This window comes from Megachile rotundata, chromosome 13, assembly GCF_050947335.1.
Source record: "Megachile rotundata isolate GNS110a chromosome 13, iyMegRotu1, whole genome shotgun sequence".
NCBI classification, from domain to species: domain Eukaryota; kingdom Metazoa; phylum Arthropoda; class Insecta; order Hymenoptera; family Megachilidae; genus Megachile; species Megachile rotundata.
The window spans coordinates 14,234,173-14,252,622 of record NC_134995.1 but is presented as its reverse complement, the minus strand read 5'-3'; the positions used below and the strand labels follow the sequence as shown (position 1 = coordinate 14,252,622).

Below are 18,450 nucleotides of genomic sequence, written 5' to 3'. Positions count from 1 at the left end.
GCGTTACAGAGATTGCGAGAGAGTGGTTAGTAGAGAAGCGGGTTCCGTGCTGGGCCAGAAAAAAAAACTCTCGCGGTCGCCGACGTCGCCGTCGCCGTAGTCGTAGCCACCGTCGTCATCGTCGTCGCCGTCGTCGTCGCCGTCGTCGTATTTCTCTCTTCCTCGATCTCTCCATTTTCGTCGGTTCTTTCTCTCCGTTTCATCCCCTTTCTCTATCGCTTTCTCGCTTTCTCCTGTCTCTTCCTTCCTCCTCTCCGCTTCACCTCACCCCGGTACATGTATGCCAACACTTTCATGCACGTATGCGCGTTCTACTCTTCGTTCCTTTTTTAATCCCCCAACTTTTCGTCTCCTTTCCCCAACTATCCTTTTCCCTCTGTCGTTCGCTCTTCCGCGCACGCTCGAGTATACGACGAAACGCATCAAAGAATCCATCAAATTAAAAACGCAATTATAAAAAAGCGTCGTCGCCTCTTTGTCGAAAAGCAAGCCTGCCGGAGCGACCCTCCAGGCCCACACGCTCTCCTCTTCTCGTCTCTTCTCTTCTCTTCTCTTCTCTTCTCTTCTCTTCCCTTCTCTTCTTTACTCTCTTATTCTTTCCCGCGTGCTTGCGACGTATATCAGTCCCTTCTCTAACTCTTCTCTTCCCTTTCCCTTCTCGTCCCTTCGCCGCGTGGATGTGTCACACGATTCGAGCTCCTACTCCTCCTCTCCTCACGGCCACCTTCGCACCACATACGTCTGGGTTCCTACCCCGAAAAAAAATGCTATCGATCCCCCGTCCTCCGGCGAGACCGTGCCACCCCCGTTCCGGCACGGTCTCAATTATAAAACGCTTCGAAACATGGCCCCTTCTCCCTCCTGTCGCACGGAACCCTAGCGCAAAGACGATGACTGTTGGCTGGCTGGCTGGCTGACTGGCTGCTGGTACGGTATGAAAAGCACGCGTTCGACATCGTTGCAGCCGCTGCCGCAGTCGTTGCACTCGCGCCGCTGCATCGTTGCACCGGCGAGCGAACTTCTCGTTCGTGTTTCGCGGCTTCGTTTTCCGGCCACCCTCTTCTGCCTCGGCCCCTCTACCGTTGCTTCCGTGCTCGCTACTACCGCTTTGACGCTTACTTTTATCTTTCCCCTTATTATGCCTCGCGTTTTTTGGTAAATGAAAATGCGCGCGGTTCCCACGACAACCGCGTTCAAAGTTTGAAAGTGCCCGACCTCCCTCTCGCTGCTACCCCCTCGCGCGACACTCCTAACGCGCGCCTTTTTTTGAACGCTCGCGAAATCGTTACCCCCGTCGCGAACCAGCAGCCGCGTCCGTACGCGAGACCCGTATCGCGGATCGATTTCTATCGAACGCACCGTACATTTTTAAGCACGGTTACATGGAACAGCGTAGACGTAACCACGAATTCTTCGCTTTTTACCGCTGAATTATTACCTTCAGCCTAGCATAGAAATAACTAGCTAGAGCATGGAAGTGTGGCAGATGGTTGGTTCGTTCGCGTGCACCTTTATTTCGAGATAGCTCGTCGAACCGTCGGACACGACGGACTCGCGATCGGGACACACGGAAACTTCTGAAAAATAATATTTTCATGAGCCGTTGGTCGTTCACGACACGGAAACGGCTTATACCCGCGAATAGGCTCGGAAATTTTTAAACAGACCGACAAAGTCGCGAAACGAGCGTCTATACTCCGCCGATGTCGATACGCGAAGTCGACGTACGCGACCACCTAGACAACGAGCGGCAAGCGGAAAAAAAAGAGCCGGACATCGAACGGAAAATCGAGGCGCAAACGGGCGTAGCTGGCAATTAAGAGAGGGAAAGGATCGTCGGGTATTTCTCGGAGGAAAAACGGATAAGTCTCGTCTCGAAGAGCACGACGAATCGCGAGGATAGGGGTGGTAAAGTTCCACGAGCACCGATCCGATACCTCCCCACTCGGTTTGGTTTTTTCCTGCGAGCAGCCACCTATTGATCGGATATTCAAAAATTTCTGAAACGAGGAGATAGGAAGCCGGAGGTGGAGGAGGAAACGAGGAGGAAGGTGGAAGGATACGAAAGATGGGAAGAGAAGAAAGGGACGGCGGGGAAGAGAGCGGAACAAAGTGGGGCGGCAGGGATGAGTTGTCGCGAACGAACACCCCCGAGCCAGGGTGGGGGGTTAACTAACACGCTACTCCCAAAGACGCGGATTCCTTTTGTTTCCATCGGTCTTTTTTTGTTTCTTTCCCCTACGACCCCACCTAGGGAACTCTGCTCTCGCCTCCGCTCTCTCTCTCTCTCTCTCTCTCTCTTAACCACCTACCTACCTATCTACCTACCTACCAACCTACCTACCTACCTATCTCTCTCGTCCACCTAAAATACGAGTTCGATATTACCTTTCACCCGACGACTGCGAGGTCCGCGCGCTCTCTACGGCCACGTCCTTCGATCCGGACCAGCTCGACCATTACCGATCCCCGTACAATTTAATTACCAGCATTTTATTAAAAGTATCGACAGCGGCAGTCGTCTTGTTTACGACTTTGCAAATTAATGTGCCGACCTCCCTTTGCGGATATGGAGGAAGCACGACGACTAGCCAAGGGGGAAAAGCCGAACAAAAAACTCTTGAAATTAATAATTTTCTTGGTCGGTTCGTGTCGGAAGGACATTGACCTTTGTAGCGCGGTCGCGGCGAGGGTATAGGAACAGGGTGCAAAAGCTATACTCGAGTCGTCGCGTATGTACGATGCGCGACCAACGATTCCCTTTATGTCGTCGATACGTATATATGTATATGTATATGCATAGATGCATATGCACATAGAGGTATAGTTATATGTATACATAGATGTATACATATATACGGACGCGTTTGGTCGGCGAACGTTTCATTTTCGGTCGATTATAGAATTTTCCGGCGGATTAGCCGTTGGCGGTCTCCCATCGTTGGACGAACGTCAAAAATACAATAAATTGCGTGGCGGGTGGCGGGTTCGAGACGACGCGACGTCGACGGATGGATCATCGGATCCGTCCTGCGCGTATGTACGCGCAAAATCGACGAAACGCACGATGGAAACGTCAGGTGCAAGACGGCCAATAAAAAATCGAGGCGAATGTAATTGACTGGTAAATAAAAGGCGCGAGGACGCGAGTCAATAACGACGGGAGAAACAAAAATTGAAATACGCTTTGAAAATCAAACCGGTCGCGGACGGAGAGAGGTTTTGATGCGACGCATCGACTCTGATCTAAATTGCTCGGCACTGCCACGATACATGACGTTTATTAATTATAGGAAGTGGGATTTAGTTGGGGGAAGGGGTGGTGGTCCGGCTGAACAACTTGTTGACTCTCCGCCACGCTGTTCGTACACGTCACGCGGCTGGACGAAGGTGAATTTTATCGTGCCGCGCGTATCGAACGACGAATCATCTTTCGAGTACGCCGCTCGCCGTCGTCGTCGCCGTTAACAACACGCTTTACGCGCTCTGATAAATCGAGAAACGCGCAACGTTCTTTTTCTTTTTCCTTTCTTCTCCTTTTTCTGGAAACGATTTTTTGTCCGGACGAAACCGCGCGCGATCGTTGGCACGCGTTCCTTTTCGCCAAACAACTTCCAAGATAAACGGCTTATCGTCGAATTTCGCCGAGGAGACAAAACCTGCTCCTCTCGGCGAAATATAATACTTCGTAATATCTCCCTTCGACGGTTTCGTAAACACTGTATCAATGAACAGAGGGGGCGAGGCGATCATCCTACGCGGAACTAAGATATTCAGCCTCGTTCTTTGCTGTGATATCGTTTACCGGCAAAGAAAACAGGGCCGTGCGTGTGCAGAGGGTAAGAGAAAACAAAAACGAGGAGAAAACAGGCGTATCGGAAAATCCCAGGTTACCGGTGCCTCGAGATACTTTTCGCTCTCGAGAACGTATACGTATACCTATACCGTCTACGCGTATATCGGCCGATCCGATTTTTTGGAAGTGCACTCTCCACCTCCGTCTTCTAATCTCCTTCGAGATAATCCGATCCGATCTCGGCAACCTTGATGCTCGAGATGCGCTTCTTCCGTGCACGAATCGCGCGATCTCTTCGGACTACTCTAAAACTCGAAGAAAATGCAGTTCACGCTCTCGAGCAACGTCCAATAGTTTGTCGTTCGTTCTCATCGTTTTTCTCGAGAAAGCGTCTCCGTTCTGGCGTTCCGTTTCGTTCAATGACGGACAACGTTTACGAAACGGCGACGGTCCAACGGACGAACCAACGGCTGTTCTGGAATGGTAGAAATCGAGGCAACGCGAGGCGACGACCAGTTAGCGACGACGGACGAGAACTAGGCGCAGAAGGAGAAAGACAATGGTCGCCATTGGTTAGCACCAAAATGTCAGCTGACAGGTTTCGTGCGGTTACGTAAACTTATAGCGATGTAGATAGTCGAACTAGAATGGGGACGTTCCCGGCGTTGCAACTCGTCCGACGAAATGCACTTGCGTGCATTACTGCCTGACGCAAAAACATTGCCTCCTCCTTCTTTCATGCTACTCCAGACTCCATACACTGTACACGCACACCCGTGCAGCCCTACTCGACGCTCTGCTCGACGCTCCGCTCGTCGCGCGCACCGGCGCGGCGTGAAAGAGCTCTACTCGCGCGCTGCACCGCGAGTCGACACATAGCACGGCAACCTTCCGCCCCGCGACAAACGCGAATATCGACGCGAATCGAACCTACACAACTTTCTGCCAACCAGTTGCTGCTACCTCCGATCTTCCACCTTGGCTACCTACGATAAATTTATCGGGAGAAACCAGACGCAACGGGGACTACTCGAAAACTTGACGCAACGTCGCAGAGTCGACGACTAGGCGCGAGGCTTACGCTTTCGACGAATCGATGAAAACGGCCAACTTGTATTATTTCGATTCGGCCTCGATTTCGATCGAGTGGAACACCGTTCTAAGTATCGAGCCATTCCACCGAACCCGTAATTCCGCAGTCTTATTTTTACTCGACGACGATTACGCGTTTCTTAGAATCCGCTGCTTTTCTGACTTACGTTCTCTTTAGAAACGATTGCTCCGTTATTAGAGCATAATTCGTACGCTATACGATGAATAATAACGCTCTGATTCGCGTACCGAAGTCGCGAATACGTGACATCGCGATTGACACGTTGCCTTCGAAGACGGTCGCGTTGGCCGTAACGTATTATCGCGTTCGCTGTTACAGTGAAAATGGACGTGCATGGTAAGACGTACACTGTATAGCAGGCTATTGTCACGCTTATAATAAGGTAGTAAAAGCTTATATCTGACAATGAATTATTCGTGTCCTTAATAACTAGAACTTTTTCCGTGTCTTATTACCGAAGCACATCTATTTTCGCGGTCATGTTCGAAATCGAAGTATTATTGATCCGATAACGATACCGCGTAAAAAACCTAAGAATACGAATTATCGTCTCCTTTCCGCTTCGAGCATTTATCGAAATATTTTGTAATAATACGATTTTGAATTGTGCGCAGATATACGCATTATTCGATTGTTTGCGCGTGTACGGTAATTTATATGAATTAAATGGTATTTTATCGAGCACGAAAACAAAACGAAAATGCAAATGTTTTTTGCGAGGCACACGATCCTGAAATTGTTTTGGAAAACCGTTTGGCGAACAATTTCAATGGAAAAATCGTTCGATCGAATTTCGTTCGTTTCCCTGAAGCGAGCTGCTTAATGATATTTCGGTGTTCTATTATTAAGCGCGTGTCAATGGCAGCTGCGATAATTAGTAAACGTTGCTTTACGGTTGACGAACGTCCGTTACACTCAGAGCTTATGGAACGATCTCCATGCTTCGTATAATCTGTAATGGAAAAGCCGTTTCCCAGGAACGGATTACAGAATAAGTTACAGAAGCATCGATTGCCCGTTCCTCGATTAAATCTCAAAGATGACCCCACCGAGACGAAGGCGTACACGCTCGTTGCACGGTAACGACGCCAGTGCGCAGAAGCGTGTAATCTAATGCCGTTAACGATTAATTCGACAACGTCGATCACGTTTCGATGCTTTTTTGCGCGCTTCTATGCGAGAGGAGGCGAAACGCGAGAAAATTGATGGAGCGGTCGGCAGTCACGATGTTACGCTCGAATCTAACGTTTGCGTCATCGAAGATAACATCTTAACGTTCAAAACGGGCTGACGGCTACCAACACCTATTCTCTTACTACGTAAATTCGAGAAATTTTCTTTCCTCGTTCCTTTCCGGCGCAAACTGATTTTTTTCGTAGCATTACCTGTAGATTACATCGAGGAGAATAACGAATCTGTGGGCGAATCGTCGAACGGCGAGTTTAGATTCGCGCATTCTACGAAGACGTTTCGACGCGCTCGCTGCTACAGTAGAAACGGACGTAAGTGGTACGGCGCGCTTTAACACGAATTATTAAGTCATCTTGCTACTTCGTGGCCGCAGTGAAATGACAATGGCTATTTTCCGACGATTAGACCACCAAAATAAGATACGAATAATATAATAAACTCGTCGACAAATTAAAGTCTATTTGAAGCAACGATTCCGAAGATTTGCGACACTTCTGTCTTTTCGTCGAATCGTGAGGCCAAATAATGCGCTCAATAACCGGTCATTTAAGTGTTAATAAACGATACTACGAACAACACGAACTAGCCAACGATACAGAGAAACACAGAAGGTTGAAGGAATCTTCTTCGAAGTATTCCTTGTTCTTGGTGGTTCAGAGTCGCAATAAGATTAACGCTGAAAATCGGAAAGCGTTACGGATGTTTTAAAAAGCTGAATCGAAATTGCATTTGGCAACGTCCGTTGGAACAGTTTCGATTTGCTCTCTAAAACGCAGGAAAAATAAAATCGTTTGCCCCAAACATCGACGAGATACCACTTAGCTAATCTGTACGTAGACGTTTGTATCCTCGAACGCGATCAGTACCATGACCGCTTATTGGCCTGATTTTCGCCATTATCAATATTAACAGAGACTTGGTCCATTAGCTGCTGCGAAGAGCGTCTTGTACAATAACCTACGCAACGTCGTTGTGGGTCAAAGTCGAGTCGAGTGTTTCGTTCACGAATTCGCACGATTCATCTATCGCGTACCGGTAAAATAGACTTCTCTCGGCGTTACCACGCTCTCCTAGTTTAGAGGCACACGGTAATCTACGACCAGCGTTCTTCGTGATATCTAACGAAAATCTGGCGAGATCGACGTATCGAAATATTCATGCATCGTCGATTATTTATCGCGTTCGACGAGACACCGAGACGCTGGACGCGTCGTTCGCGAAAATATTCATCACCCTTATCGAATTCGTGATCTGCATCGATGTCGTCAACTCGCTCGCACGTTTTTCAATGAAAGGGCAACGTATGTTGTTTCGAATGAGTCATTCTCCTCTCATTAACGTTCACGAGTCAGCGTCGCTTTTAGAAATCGTCGATCCCCGTTCGTTCATCCATCGATCGATCCTGGGAGACAGTCGTTCGGACGAACGAACGGTCGAAACATTTATTTTTGCGTTTCCTTCTTTCTGGTCATAGGCCATGAATAAATGCATCACGATTCGAAGACCAAAGCGGGCACGATCTGTATTCCTATCTAGATGCGCGTTCTGCCGTGTCTAATGGCACGACGTTGCTCTTTCTATCCGTTTGGTCGTGCTTTCTTCCGTTCGGGGCGACATTTTCAACGTCGGACAGGAGGACGCGAAAAACGGGAGATAGAGACGAAACCGGAAAGATAGGAAAACGATTTCGAGGTACGCCTGGAACGCGTAGAATCTTCGCTCGATCGAACGACGCTCGACGAGGTTTGAATATCTGTGTTTTCCTGGCCAATTAACATTTCTTACACCCTGCACGAGACGCGGTTACGGATAAAAATAACCGAAAGAAGACTTTCAGTAGAGGACACGTTGTCTCTATGAAACACTCGAAGTTACGCAAGCTTAAATCTGTCGGCCACTTTTCTAATTCCACTCGGGCTTAAACGCTTTTCGTCGGGAGCGTGCACCTTTTTCCGCGGTACGACGCGGAGCGACCGAGCGTCGTCTTGAAAAATTAATCGCAACTTGCTACGAACACCATACCGATCGAACGAACGGAGTAAACAAAACATCCAACTAAATTCCGACAGCTAGACCTATAGACAGACTTCTTCGAATTACACGGTGCAAGGTTTTCCAACTTGCTCGTGGATTGTCACTTTCCTATGAATCCTTTAAACGACCCAACCGCTCCGACTTTTCTCCATTTCTCTCCTTCTCCTTCTCTGCACAAATTTCATGCGACAATGTAGCCGTTGGAAAACTTAGCTCGTATCGCAACCTCTGTCGAATAGTTCGTATTCGAATTAGAGAACACGAATAATTATTTTCTTAAAAACAAAATGTTTTAGTAATTGCGCTGTTACGTATTTCAGTATTCAATGCTTATTTTTAAATAAATGTTTACCGAATTGTATGTTAATAAACACTTATTTATGTTAACGACTATGTTCGCGCGCCTTATCCTTGTTTATTTTAAAGCGATAAATTAAGAACGAAAAGAAGAACATCTCAATTATTATTATTAGTACGAATTGCTATGTAAAATCAACCTGGAGAATTAACTCGTAATTTATTACACGATTAAATGTTAATTGGTTTAACGACTTATTAACGATTGAGACCATGTTTCTTCTCGTTATTCGATCCTTTCGAATACCGAGCAAAGAATTTAACAAGAAAACGTTGCGGTGTTTTCTGTCCGCTGTATTTTCGATCCAGCAAGGTAAGCGAATCGTAGCGATTTTTATTTCGATAAACAGATTTCGTTCTATTCCGAGACGTATCGGTGGAAAGTAATTGTTACGTCGATCAATGCATCGGAACGTTGTCGAAACGAACACATCGGGACGAGTTGGCAACAAACGCGTTAGATACAATACGATTCGAATTAATTTGTTCGAATCTATAAATATGCAAACACGTGTACGAAATATTGGAACCTTTCGTGACGACTACGACTCGCATTTGACGATCGAAGGGGGATACGTCGTAAAGAATACAGGAGGACACGACGTTTATAGAGCTGCTTTAGCGGCCGATAAAGAAAGATGCTTCGTATCGTCATTGACACGTGAAGCCATTACGTAAGCCTTAATATGCTGACCCTTGTTGCGACTCGCTCGATCCGTATTCATCGCATAGACGTTGCGACTTTTTCGTTTCTATCGAATGACAGCTGAACGAAAACGAATCGAGATCCGAAAATTGAAATCCATTTAACCTCTTTGTTGGGGACGAATGAAAAGAAACATCGATTATGAGCAGACGATTCACCTGGCGGGCAACGTGGAAGAGAAATACGTAGTAACTGGGACTCAGTTGCCGGGTCGCGTTCGGCACATGGAGCCGTTACGTAAGTCCTAAATCTGCCGGCCATTTTGCCAGCTCGCTAGCGTGATCGTCGTGAATGTGCGTGAGCCCCTCCGCGTCTGCTCGCTGGCTGGCTGGCACCCTTCTTCTCTACCGTACTCTATCCTACGCTCGTTGCCACGCACTCTGACCCCAAGTATTTTGAATGTCACCGCGATTAACGCTGCTTCTACGTTTCTGCGATTACGATTCGCCGTTCCTGTCATTTTACGACGTCCGCGTCTCTCGAATAGCGCGTCGAATCGTCGAAACTTTTATGTCCAAACGAATATCGTCGTATTCGAGAAAAGCTCCTCGAGAGGAGTTAAAGCGTTTCGACGTCGAAAGGCGATTCGAAAAACGGCGAGTTTCCCGCCAGGAACAAAGGGATTCGGTTTCCTCGCGTAGTTGGCAGCCGAGGCGTAAGTAATAATCATTAAAGTCCTTGAAGTGGCAGCGTGCGTAGCGGGGAAAGGCGCGGTGGCGGCGGCGGCGGCCGCTTATTCCCGGCCGTTCTTTCCAATTGAAAAGCTTTTGCGCAATCCGAATTCTTTCGTCAGCGTCTGAAGTGCACAGGCGGGAAGCGCAAGAATTCGCGAACCTCGTGGAAACAATGAGGAATAATTGTAAGGCGGGAACGGAGAGGGACGGGGTTACGAAGAGGGGCCGGGGGTGGACCACAGGGAAAGGACCGTACAGAGAGAAAGAATTTTGAAAATATTCGTGGAAGCGGAGTTTTCAAGTTGTCACAATGGCGCAACCTGTTGCTCGCCGGGCTTAGAAACTAAAGGTTTGCGCTTAAACGTAACGGACATACTTCGTTTGCCCCTTTTTTTACACCGCATCCAACCAGGTTTTTTGCAAAGTGCAAACGATCCACGCGGTCATGCGCGCGAGCTAACTTCTTCTCTGTTTTTTTTTTTCGTCCCCTGCCCCCTGAACACCTTTTCCCCCACCGGCCGCTCGTAATAATTTTCGGAATAAAGAATCGCGATTTTCACGGCGGTACTCGACGTCAAACGAATTTTATCCAATTTGCGCGAGAATTTATTTTTCTGTCTCTTTTCGCCTCGTTCGCTGTTTGTTTTTTGCACGTTTTCCCGTTCGCTTCGGCACGAACGAAAAATCATAAACGGTTCCTCAAAAAATTACGATCGTACCCGAGCGGGCAGTACTTACACGTTTTACAGGATATCGCGATTCCATTCTCGGAATTAAATGCCGGTAGTATCGTGGTTTTTCTGGCGAATTTATGTGACGAAGCGTAACAGAATTAACTGTGGCGGGCGGCAAATTGGTCGTGTTAATTTTTCACGTGCATTTTCACGAGCCCGTATTGTTCCATGGAATTCCGCGGGATGCAAATATTCGAAAGGGCACTTCAGGCGTACATTTTGTTTTCGCGAAACATTAAAATGAAAAAGCTCCATTTACGATTCGTTCGAATTTAATTATCGTTATTTCAAACGGGCCAACGGACTCTGTTTATTCTACGCAAAAACCGCTTGACTTCGGGATTCGAAGAGATCCGCGAACGTTTTCGTTTCGCATCGATCCCGCGTTGTTCCGCGTTCTATTCGCGATATCTTTTAGCGTTTCGATTTCGCCGGTCGAAATGACGAGACTAGTCGATAGTTTATCGCGGTTTCGCTCGTCGCTGCATGTATTTTCGCCGAGAAAATAAACGCGTCGCGTTATCGATCAACCACGTAAACGAATCGTCGTTTCGCAACTATTATTTTCCGCGGCAGTCGTTTTGTCCGCTTTTACCACCTCGTGATAACTAATTTCCTCGGCACCGTGCAAAAATCGCATCGACAGGCGTCTTTTCTTTTCCACCTCGATTGCGACGTTCGACGCGTAACTCCAACAAAAAAAGAAAAACGAGCATTGCGAAACGACGTTCGTCCTAATCTAGATTTTTCATCGTTCTATCGCGAAGCGCGAGCACAACAAGCAACCACGGTTCACGCGAACAGTTTTTCATTTTCTGTCTGACCAATTCGCAAAGTCGGATCAGGTTTTTTTCTACGGGTAACCGCCACGGTTACGCTCCGTGCGTAACACCGATAGAAATAAGTATTCCAAGATGACGTGTACGCGATCATGTTCATTGTCTAGCCTAGATTTTTCATCGCTGTAAAGCAACAATTTTGTCCGAGTATTTTCGCGTAAAACGATGCCAGAGTGGGAGAGCTCGGACTCGAAGGCTCGATGGAAACCTCTCGCCGCTACTTAAGGACTTTGACACGCTATGCCTGTCGTTCTAAATCGAGGTCAAACCGAATTTTCTAGTTTAACCTACTAAATAAGGCAAATTTCTGCTTTCTAAAACAAGACGCTACACACCGGACGATCGTAACTTCACCGTGAACTACGGCCACTCAAAATTAGCTGCCGGTTACTCCAGGGATTTACGATCTCGCCGGAAAGGTACGTGGCTCTAGCGCGCTCGCAACCTGAACTTTGCGTCTATTCCAGTTAAAATACGCTCTCTATCAATCCCGGCTAGTTTCGAAATTTAAAGATGCACCATACGATCCAGTCTCGAAATGCGAAGAGAATTTCATATTGGTTATTATCATACGTATATAGCAGACCTAGGACGACAACGGATTACATGAATAATTATCGCGTGCATAGCGAGCGCGATATGTAAATCCACTATTATTTGATACAGTTGCTACAATCATTTGTACGATTCGATTCGATTCGATTCGATTCGATTCAACGAGCCCGCGATGCTTCTCTATACCTTTCGTATGGCGGATCGGTGGCTGCGATTAACCGTCGAGCGAGTGATTAGCTACATGTCGTTCTTTATCGCTTTTTATAAACCTATCGATCGCACGAAATCTTTCTGTCCTAAGATCATCGTTACGAGGTCGATATCGAAACGTCGCTGCCGGTAAAACCGTCGTTGTCCAATTTCAGCGAGTTCGCGCACGATTTGATATACCGATCCGAAACGAGCTCAAACACTAGCGAATTCGTTGGCAACAAAGGCAATATAGAAGAATCAGAAAATTCGATAACCGTGAACGTTGACGTTGGCACGCCAGGTTTTGGATACGCGTAGTTTGTTTTTTTTTCCGCGAGATTTTGATTCGTAAATTTTGTCACGTCACGAGCCGGCGTTTCGTGACACCGCTCGAAAAAAATCGCGCGCGTTTCACGGGAATACCGCTTCTATGAAACTGGCCAAATAATCGCGACTCGTGCCTGCGACGTTTCTACCGAAATTTCGAATCGAAGTTTGTCCGAGTTTCGCGATTATCGTCGATTCTTGCCGATGTTTGTCCAACTTTTCGATCGAGACAATGGTCGTACGGAATGTTAGATCGATTACGCGTCGATAACCGCGTTCTTCGTTCGACGAAGGTTTGCGAGAACGAAAAAAGCCTCTTGTTTTCCGTGCTCGGTCGAACGAATCGATAACGACGCGTTTATTTCTTCGCTCGTGACGCGTCGTCTGAACTTGAACCTTCTATTTACTCTCGATTCCAACATCGGTACAACCTTCTTCGGGCAGGTGTTAATTTTACTAAGTTATCGCGCCAATAAATGTCTAGAGTAAACGGCTCGTGAAACGTTCGACCGACATAAAGTCAGACGTTCTCTATTTCCGGAGGAACTGTTGGCGCTGATTTATCAAGATGCGAGCGTTATCGTTGCGAATTCGAGGTTAAGAACGAATCGTCGACTGCGAGCGAATCTGCTTTTTCTTTGTTCCTCTTTATCGTCGAAAGTAAGAGGAACTTGGAGTCGATATCTAAACTTCTCTCAGGGACAGGCGATTCGATAAAAGTTTCACGGAAATTCGGATGAACGAGTCCAGATCGCGACGAGAACGTCCTATTCCCGGCTTTCGTGTTCTAATTGCTTCGCGAACCAAGCGCGCATCGCTCGATCGGCCATAACGTAACAGTGACAGGGAACGGACCGTGAACGTACGAGCAAAATTTGTTTACTCGCCTCGTCAAGGCGTGTACGGACGTCGTTATTCGTTTTTCGGTCGATCGATAAAAATCGTCGAGTCGAACGATTCGTTGGCGATTGGACGGAAAACTGTAGTGCAGCCACCCCGCGACTTTCGCGTTTCGGTTGGCCTTGGATGTTGAAAACGCGAACGCGTGTACCTTACGGCGAGCGGCGAGTGTTCCGGGGTGTCGAGCGACAGGTTTCCTCGGCGAAACACGTGTACGGTCTCGCGATTCGCGAGCACCTGGAGCTCAACGATCTCGAGGATCGTCCGAGGAAGAAACGTTCGGAAGGTCCTGCGGGACGCCTGGCAACCAGCGCGGTGCGAAGCGGCGTCGTGTCGGTGCCAGACATCGAAACGGGAGGAAGCCCAGAGGGAGAAACGTAACGGACGCGACATAAGACCGGCTCGAACGAACGTAACGAGGTCACTCGTTATACGAGAGGGAAGACTCGACACCGCGGAAGGAAGGTAGGTTGATCGCGAACGAAACTTCGACAACGAAATAGGCGGTATCCAAGATTTCGAAACGGGTCTATGCCGCCGATACGAGACGAATCGGTCTCTGTCGCTCTCTTTTCCGTCTAATAAGCACAAACGCGATTCAACGAGCAACGCACGATACGTCGTGGGAAGGAAAAGAGAAACGGAGTGGTGCCTCGTTCAAGAGCGCGCAGTCTTTTCGGCCATTTTGATATCTAAGAAGCACTCTAGTCCGTCTTGTGGCCTGTCGATCTCCCTCCCTTCGATCTCTCTTCTCCGCGCCTCCGCAGCTTCGTCTATCTTTCTCTCGTGCACCTAGAGTCGCATACGATGACACGTGCACACGCTCGCTCGATGTACACGCGCGCGCGAGGGCACTCCTCCTTCCGTCTCTCTCGTTCCCCTTGATTCTTTTCCTCCTTCCCTTCGTCCGCTTCTCCCTCTTTCTTTCATTCTTTCTTTCTCGCTCTTTCTCTCTCTCTTTTTCTCCTTTTCCGTACTTTTTCTCTCTCCCCCCCTCTCTCTCTCTCTCTCTCACGCTCTCCCGTACACGTATACACACAGCACTCCCCGCGTCTTTCCCCCTTCTCTGTCCATCTTGCTCGCTCGTCCTCCCCCTCCCGGGACCCCTTCCTTTCTTCCCTGTCGGTGTGCCTCGCGCTCGCGAGCGTCAACCCGTTCACACGTACTCGCGCGTGTACGCGAACGCTCTCGCTCGCAGCGCGTCGCGCGTACGTATGTAGGTAGGTAGGTAGGTAAATACGTACGTAAGGCGACGCGCGTGCTAGCTGGCTTTTCGTTGCGTGCGCGTTTTCGTAGGAACGGAAACTAAAAAAAGAAGAGAGAAGAAGAGGGAAAGGGGAAGAAATAAATGATCGCCGGTACTCACTGTCGCGGCAAGAAGAAATCACGGATTGCACTAGGTTCTTCTCGCGCGACGATCGACGACGCGCTTGTTCCTCAGAATCGTTGGTAGCGGCTCGCCAGCGCTATCGTGCCGAGCCGGCAGCCGCGCTCGACCAGCATCTTCCTCGACATTTTTCTCCAAATTGCTGTCGTCGCGTCGCTTTCACGCACCGTACAAAAAAAACCGTAGACAACGAACGAAGCACAGGCGGCCGCGAAACGATCGCCGGCCCCGAACCGACGACAAGGTCTTACACGAGAAACTCTGGCCGCGATAGCTACGTAGACCCGACACGCGTACGAAAAAGGAGATCGAGCGCGAACTAACGAAACGGAATCGACGGTTGCACCGAACTCTCCAGTTGTACCGGCTCCCCTCCACCGTCTTCCTTCCACGCTAGGAGCCTGTTGCTCTCCTCGGTTCGATCCTTCCGATCCTCTCGAGACTGCCGCCTCTCGTAACCTCTGTTCTCGTCTCCTTTTTCTTTATCCGTTCCTCTCGCTTTTCCGGATCGTTTTCGTCCTGTGGCCCTCGTCGTCGTTCGTTTATCCGTTTCCGGCTCGACCGACGGAAAATTGAATGCGCGCGCGGTTCCACCGACGAACCCCGCGTTTTCGAACGCCTTTATCCTCGACGCGTTCGACTCCTTTTGCCCGTTTCTCGCGTGTCTCCTCCCTGTCGAATCGTTAATCGGCGATTAGCGAAACTCGTGGTCGATCGGCAGCCGCCGGTGGTTGTTCCGCTGCTCGGAACGCGGCGTTCTCTCGATCGTAGGTGGCACGCCGTAACCACGAGAACGAATCGGAGAACGACGAGTTTACGCGACGAGGGCGCGAGTCGCGAATCGCGGCGCGCGTGCACAATAATAACAACAACAGCAGCAGCAGCAGCAGCAACAACAACAACGGCAGCAACAGCGACGACGACCACCGCGACGACGACTCGTCTCGATCGACGGCACCGAACGACAACGATTCCTTTTATCCGTCACGACTCTCTTCTCCTTCGCGACGTACTCGTTCTCTCTTTCTTCCTCTCGTTCCTCTTTCTCCCTCTACGTTCGATTTCCTGTTGTGTCCTCGCGATACGCGCGTATGCACTCACGTTCGAACGAAAACGCGACGATCGGTTTTCTCGATTCTCTCGATTCCTTTCTTTCCGGCTTTCCTCTCGTTCTCGTGGTTCTCGCGTTCCTATTCTTGTTCTTGCTTCCGTCCGTCGTTCCCGTCACTGGCCTTGTTCTCTCGCGCGTTCCACGGCCGCACAGGCGAGAGGGAGACGAAGCGACACACGCACACGCACCACTTGCCCAGGTCTCGACGTTTGATCCGGCTCCGGATATGCGACGTTCGTCGAGTTGCATTGGGTCGCGCTGCGCTCCCGTAACTGCATCCGCGTCGGACGGTGCGGCTTGCGCGCTAGGAGCGCCGCCATCCAACCACCCCACCATCTTCCGACAACCACCACCACCACTATCCTCCTCACCACCGACTCGCGCCACTGCTACTACTACTAGTACTACGAATACTACTACTATTACCATCACCATCACCACTACTGCTACCACCATCCTCACCACCACCTTCCCGCGTTTCTTGCGTTGCGTTACGTTGTCCATCCGCGCGTTCCCAACACAAGCGCACCACCTTCCTCTACTCGCTGCCACAACCACCGTTCCTAATACCATCCGAGCTATCGTCGTCGTTCTACTCGTCGTTCTACTCGTCGTTCGCGTCGCCGTCGTATCCTCGTCGTCGACCTCGTCGGCGTCGCCCGCGTCTTGGTAGTCGTACTTTCGTCGTCGCGTCGACGCTGTGAAGATTACGACCACTACCTAAGACTTTGAACGCCGCACACGCACCACCGAGTCGGTGTGCTTCTCTCTATCACCGGTCTTTGCTCGCGCACACCTTCCAGATCGCGCACGCACGACGCTCAAACTTCTGACGAATAGTCACCGCTATCGTCGTCTGGCCCGATCGTGGATTACTCGTTCGAGATATCGGCGGAATATCAATTTCCGAAACGAATTCCCGAAAGTTAGCGCAACTTTTCCTTTGTTCCGTTCGCGCGCCTTGATTTACGGACTACGTGTTGCGTTACTCCGAGACATCGACCACTATCTTTCGAGGGAACGGTTGCTCGTTTCGTAAAGCCGATACCGAGCGTCGAGCGACGCGTACGGTACGCGTTCGACTTCCGCGGAACTCGTTTCGTTCGCGTTGCTTTGTCTTACGGTCATAGATCGCCTTAATGCATTCTTACATGCGAGTTTTATCGACTTCCTCGCCCCCTGCACGCTCGGTTCCGTTTCGAGTTTTCTTCGCGGAACGCGATCCTTCTGGAATTCGACTTAAGAGCGGTTGATCGGCTTCTCGGAACGCTGACCGATCGATCACCGAATCCGGAAAATCAGAAAATGCCGCTAATCGTTTGTTCGATCGATCACGCGCGCGCCGACGATCCACGGATGTCGAGCGTTTTCCCGCGTAACGGCGAACAGCCAGAACGTTGCGCGCTAGAGTAAGAGACGCTCCGCTCGTCCGCGCGACACCGTGGCCATGACACTTTTAATAGGAGACAATTCGATGCAGTTGCCCCGCTGCGATTTGAAATTTAACAACTAATCGGTGTGGAGCGAAGCCACCGCTGGTTTTCTTTTTCCGGAATATCCCGGTTAACGAAATCGCTCGCTTTTCGTGGCTAATCCGTTACACCCACCCCGTTTATTAACTGAAAACTACCCGCAACGTTTTCCGACGTTATCGCAAAGTCTCGTTTAATTGACCATGAAGTTAATCGCTCCGCGTACGATATAAACGCGCATATAATTTTTAGCGGACCTCGCTTCTTATCCGCTCGTGCGGAGCAGCTCGCGAGGTACCCTTCGAGCCCTGCGAATCGGTTTCACGGACGATAAACGTCCGCGTATCGGCTCGTGGAATAACCGAACATCGAAACGACCTCCTATCTGTCTATTTATTGGTGTATCTTATCGCGACACGAGCCTATCGTTCTTTTTTTCTCGCACCGTTTCGAACTTTGCGCAAGACCAGTCGGAATAACGCGGCGCAGAGAGCGGCTATCCCGTGGAACGGAGCTAAGGGGGCGAAGGGAAGAAGGCAAGCGGACAAACGCCGGAGAAGGGGATCGCGAGCGTAAAAGTGGCGGTCGCGGCGGACCTTGAGGCGAACAGATGGTTTAGAAATTCGTTAGATAATCCTGGGACACGGTGCGCTTCGAGTTTCAAGATGGCAGTCGAAAGTAGCTGATTAGATAGGACGGTGCTCGTCGACGCCTTCTTGGCGGACTCTTCCCGTACGAGCCACGCACGTTTCTCGCGAAATTCGATCGAACCACCGGATGCCCGGAGGAGATGAGAGTAGCAGGGGCGCACCTTTTAACCGTCACGATATCGCTCGCTTAATGCCGCGAAACCGATTCCGCGTATACTTGACATTAAATTTCTCAGCGGCCTTCTAAGCGCCGCTCCGCTAGTCGGCCTTTCTCTTTGCGGGCCAATGTCCACGGACAAGGCGCCGTTCGATTTCTCGCTCCAAATTCTTCTAATCGTGTCTAATCGCGACGAGCATTTCGACGCGACGCGACGCGCGAATTCGAGATACGCGTCGCGCGCCGCGGCGTTG

The 18,450-nt window shown here is 49.6% G+C and overlaps 1 protein-coding gene across 4 annotated transcripts in view; it reads right to left on the bottom strand.

Moving 5' to 3' along the window:
* The window catches only part of Eip93F (Ecdysone-induced protein 93F), a 77,865-nt gene that overhangs the window by 51,873 nt on the left and 7,542 nt on the right, over window positions 1-18,450 (bottom strand). For 3 of the 4 annotated variants that reach the window (XM_076539343.1, XM_076539342.1, XM_076539347.1), the window contains exon 1: window positions 14,786-16,177. The exons of the other annotated variant lie outside the window; for it this stretch is intronic. The gene's annotated coding sequence lies outside the window, so the exon portion shown is untranslated. Of the gene's footprint in view, window positions 1-14,785; window positions 16,178-18,450 lie in introns of those variants that run through there. 4 annotated transcript variants of the gene reach the window in all.